Below are 4,985 nucleotides of genomic sequence, written 5' to 3'. Positions count from 1 at the left end.
AAGATTAGGTGGATACCCAAGGTCATGTAGCCAGTGAGGGCTCTGGAAGACCAAAAGCAGCTCTTAACATTCCTGGAGACCACACTGTCCTCACTGCCTCATCAGACCAGACTGTGAAGTGGGGAGAAGAAATATTCCTGCTGGGGAAATGGGTAGGACTTAATTCAGAGTGGCTGTCATTTTAGACTTAGGCAAAGAGGACACTGGGAGTCGTACACATTAAGGAATTTCACTTCCAGTTCTACCAGCTGTTTGAGCACCTGTCACATAGTCCAAAGGAGGCCACCTATGATTATATCCATTTCATTTTTTAAAAATTAAATGTATTAGAGAATATATACCAAGGTTATATTAGGTTATGTTAGGGTATATACTTAAATGGAAACAAATGATATACTCTAGCAATTCTTACATGTAATATTTCCCCCTATAATTCAAAAATAAAAACGGCAAAATACAATATGGCTTAAACAATATGTTGGAGGGTATACTTATACTAGTGTATAAGATTTTTAGTTTATTTTTTAAATAAAAGTAAAGTACCAACTTTTTAAAAAAATAATTTTTAATGTTTTTATTTTTGAGAGAGAGAAAGTGCACGAGCAAGGGCGGAGCAGAGAGAGGGAGACACAGAATCTGAAGCAGGCTCCAGGCTCCGAGCTGTTAGCACAGAGCCGACACAGGACTTGAACCCACACCCGTGAGATGACCTGAGCTGAAGTCAGACACTGAACCCACTTAGCCACCCAGGTGCCCCTAAAATATACCATCTTGAAGTTAATAGTATTAATTCTAGTTTGGGAATTTGCTCTCAACTATTCTATATTGTTATATTTTGTTAGAAAGTAAGTGAATAATTCTAGGTACCCCTGAGCCATGTAATCCATGAAGCGAGACAAGCGATACTCCTATTCCTTATATCAGAGAAGATACTACTGTTGTCTTAAAACTGAGTTCAATTAAGCCAGTCGGTGTTCCTTATCCCTGAGCGGTGGTGATTAGGTTAGGGATAGGCTTGTGTCCTAGTGTAAATAGATGATACATGAAAGAATGCCTCCCCTTCACTACTGAGCAGAAGAGTCTGTTGTATTGATATGTGGAGGAAGGATGTGAGCCTGGAGCTGCTGCCATGAGGGGCTCTAGCTTCAGATGGAGGCAACCACAGGAAGGAGGACAAAGAAAAGGGAAAAGAGGAAAATGAGGCTGCTATCTCTGGTCAACTTTGGATCAAACTGCTCCTGAAGCTCATTTACCTATGAATTTCTTTTAAGTTATAGAACTCACTAAATGCAGATTGGGGGTAAGCACATTTGAGCTGGTGTTCTCTGACACTTGGACCAAAAGAATCTTACTGTTACTTTCAATGTAGGGATAAGGAAGTTTTATAGTTTGCCTACTCTTTATTGACTCTGGGCACTTAAAACTGTCTACCTTTTGAACCTGAGTTCAAAATCCAGGCTATGACATCTGGACATCTGCTCATGGCCAATGCTGACAGGTTTTCTGAGCTCATGTAAGTTCCACATTCCACGATCCAGGAGAGGGGACTTCCCCTGGGCCTGTGTGAACTCCTAGAGCAAAACTTTCAGGAATGAACCCAGTGGGATGAGACTCCAGGTTATCCATACATTCCTGTAGCCCTGGCTAAGCACCTAATCCTCAAAATAACACCTGCAGCTGCCAGTCTACCTGGATGTCTCACAGAATTGCCGAAGTCCTCTCTTTTTTTTTAAATTTTTTAATGTTTTATTTATTTTTGATACAGAGAGAGACGGAGCATGAGAGGGGGAGGGGCAGAGAGAGAGAAGGAGACACAGAACCAGAAGCAGGCTCCAGGCTCTGAGCTAGCTGTCAGCACAGAGCCTGACTGCGGGGCTCGAACCCATGAACGTGAGATCTGACCTGAGCAGAAGTTGGAGGCTTAACCAACTGAGCCACCCAGGTGCCCCTGAAGTCCTCTTACATAGTATTCTAAGGAGCCATGTGACTGCAGGGCATTCCTTTGGATCGATCATTCATTCATTCATTCATTCCACTCTTGCTTTCTTACTTCAGTCTGACCACCCCTTCTTTGAGCCTGCTTCTCCTTTGTGAGCTTTGCACTTGCTCTGCTTCCTACACACTTCCTAGATCTCCACAGATAAGCTTCCTTATTTCCATCTACTACTCACCCTTACTAGCACCCTTTTCCCTGGCATTCTTTATACCTTATCCCTCTTTCTTTTACACACACATGTTCTTCCTCTACTGCAATATAAACTATTGGTCCAAGTCTTCATCTCTCTTGCTCACTGAATGTCAGATAAAGAGCTTTGGAATTTGAAGTGAAGAAATGTAACAATTGTCTACTATGTGCTAGAGGCTTCAGAGACATCACCATGTAATTTTTATTTTTTAGTAAACTCTACATCCAATGTAGAGTTTGAAATGACCCCGAGATAAAGAGTTATATGCTCTACTGACTGAGCCAGCCAGGTGCCCCATCACCAAGTAATTATTGACATTTTTCAGAAGAGGAAGTTGAGGTTCTGAGAAGTTAAGCAGTCTTGCACAAGAAACGCCCAGTTATTGAGGGGCACAGCCATGAAGTGAAGTCTCCCAGGCCATGTTACATCAGTTAAATTAGGTAAACACTCCTGCTGCAGCCACAGGCTATAGTGGGGGAAATATTTAAGACAATAATGGATTTGCAAAGTGCTTTGCAAACTACAAGCATCACCACTCCTGGCTTCCATCTACTGAGTACCTCCATGTGTCAGATGCTTAGCACATATTATCACACTAAAGTCTCAGAATAACTTCCCCAAGGAGGTATATTTTCCAGTATGTCCACTTTGCACAGAGGAAATGGGCTCAGAGAGAAGTGGTTTGTTTAAGGTACACAGTGACAGCTGAGTTTTGAATCTTGGGTGGGCTTGTGTAAGAAAATTAAAAGCTGGGGCCTCAAGGCCTTAACTTGAGAAACATTTACTCTTCCAAAGATGGATACCCAGGTGCTTCTAACATCCTTCACCCCCACTGCAAATACCTCTGAGTTATACATCACTGTGCCTATGCCCTTACAGAGCTGAATATGTTTGGGATATGATCCTAACACCAGAATTATGAAGTCAAAGGGTTGTCAATACTTTGCCAGACTTGAGGCCTCACATAATGTTCCCCGTGTGTCTGGCTCCTCTTCCCTTTCCTGGGATAGGCCCACATCTCCATGCAAGGCCCACTTTGCCCCTCCTAGGAGCTGGGAGTAAGAGCCCACCACTGCCTACAACCATTGGAGAGGAGGAATGTCCTCCTAGACTCGAGAGTTTAAGACCAAAATAGTCTGTGCCCAGTCCCATGTCTGTTGTTGCCCTGGTTTACGGAAAACCAGAGGCCCATGGAATGGAAGACTGCACAGTGAAGTCTTCAAGAATGTCTGGGCCATGTGGCATCAAGGAAATGTTTGGTGAAATCACTCAAGTCTTAGGACCCCCTTCTTGGGACCATGCCTTGGGCCACTTAGCCTGTCCCAGGCCCTGCAGCTCAGGCCTGGCTCTTCCAGTACTTTCTTTTTTCTGGGTCTTCCTCACAAATTATGAGGAGAATCAGATGACAACATGGTTGGGACTTGTAAACTACAAAGTACTGGGCTTAACTGAGGAGCTATGAGAATGACTCTAAGCATTGACAGTCCCTGGGGTGAGAAGTAGCCTTTTGGGAGCTAAGTCTATATAGATACAGTTGGTAAGAGCTATATTCAAATCCTGCCTCTGCCACAGCTATTGCTGGGACCTTAGGCAGCTGATTTCACTTCCCTGAACCTCAGTTTTTGTAACTAAAAATGGGGCAAAACTGTATCTACCTCATTGTGCAAAGATTACAACAGATGGTGCGACCAATTTGGAAAACAGTTTACCTGACCATCACTGACAAATGGGTAAACAAAATGTGGTATTGCATTTGATGCAGTATTATGCAGACCTAGAAAGGAATGAAGTACTGATACATGCTACCACGTGGGTGAACCTTGAAAACATGCTGAATAAAAGAAGCCAGACACAAAGACCATGTATTGTATGATTCCATTTGTATGAAATGTCCAGAAAGGGCAAATCTTTAGAAACAGAAAGCAGATTTGTGGTTGCCAGGGACTAGGGGAGGAAGGATGGCGAGTGACTGTGAACGGATAGGAATTTGGGGGGGGTGATGAAAATTCTAAAATTAGGTTGTGGTGATAGTTGCACAACTCCACAAATATGCTTAAAACCATTGAAGTATACACTTTAAACCGGTGACTTTTATGGTAGGTTAATTATGTCTCAATAAAGCTGCTAGGAAAAAGAATACATGAGAAAGGTAGAACTTGGGGCAATGAGTGTCTCAATAAACGTCGGTCATTACTCTTATTAATTAGGTCTCCTAAAGGGCTCATTTAAAGCACTAGAAGCAGAGAGCAGGGGCTACGAACTTCTTGCTCAGCCTGAGTCGTTAAGCCATTGAGTGTCCCTGGGCGAATCCCTGGATCTATCCTGGGTCTTCTCAGAACTCATAAAATAAACGGCTGAAACCATTCCTACCTGCATCCCTGGGGTCTCCCGAGGAGCCAAGGGCTCTGGAGGCAGATGCGGAATCCCCAGCGGACTCCCTTGGCCTGTGACTGAGCGGCGCTGCAGGTGACTGGAGGGCGGGAGCCAACCGGGAAAGGCCTGGGGAGCTGTTTCAGGTAGGCTCTCGTGATTGACAGCCCGGGGGGGGAGGGCTCCCGGTGACGGCTGCCCCGCCCCCTCACGTCGGGTCGGTTGGCGCCAGTCTAGGGGAGTTGGGCGGGCCCCGGGGTCCGCGGCGCCCATTGGGCGTGGGGGGAAGCTCCCGAGAGGGCCTAGGGCCCCGCCCCTGGCCTTGCGGCGGCCAATGGACGCGGCGCGTGGGCGGGGCGTCGGCGGCGTCGGCGGCGGCCCGGAGGCTGAGGCGGCTGAGGCGGCTGAGGTGGCCGCTGGGGCTGAGGC

At 45.7% G+C, this 4,985-nt stretch overlaps 1 protein-coding gene across 3 annotated transcripts in view; it reads left to right on the top strand.

The window, feature by feature from the left end:
* Positions 1-4,936: 4,936 nt before the first annotated feature.
* The window catches only part of TBC1D10A (TBC1 domain family member 10A), a 31,127-nt gene continuing 31,078 nt past the window's right edge, over positions 4,937-4,985 (top strand). For 2 of the 3 annotated variants that reach the window (XM_029921492.1, XM_029921489.1), the window contains exon 1: positions 4,937-4,956. The gene's annotated coding sequence lies outside the window, so the exon portion shown is untranslated. Of the gene's footprint in view, positions 4,966-4,985 lie in introns of all 3 variants that reach the window. The other variant, XM_029921490.1, reaches the window with a different exon arrangement.

Source organism: Suricata suricatta, chromosome 14, assembly GCF_006229205.1.
Source record: "Suricata suricatta isolate VVHF042 chromosome 14, meerkat_22Aug2017_6uvM2_HiC, whole genome shotgun sequence".
NCBI lineage: Eukaryota > Metazoa > Chordata > Mammalia > Carnivora > Herpestidae > Suricata > Suricata suricatta.
Note: the sequence above shows the minus strand (reverse complement) of the source record. Positions and strands in the feature narration are given on the sequence as shown.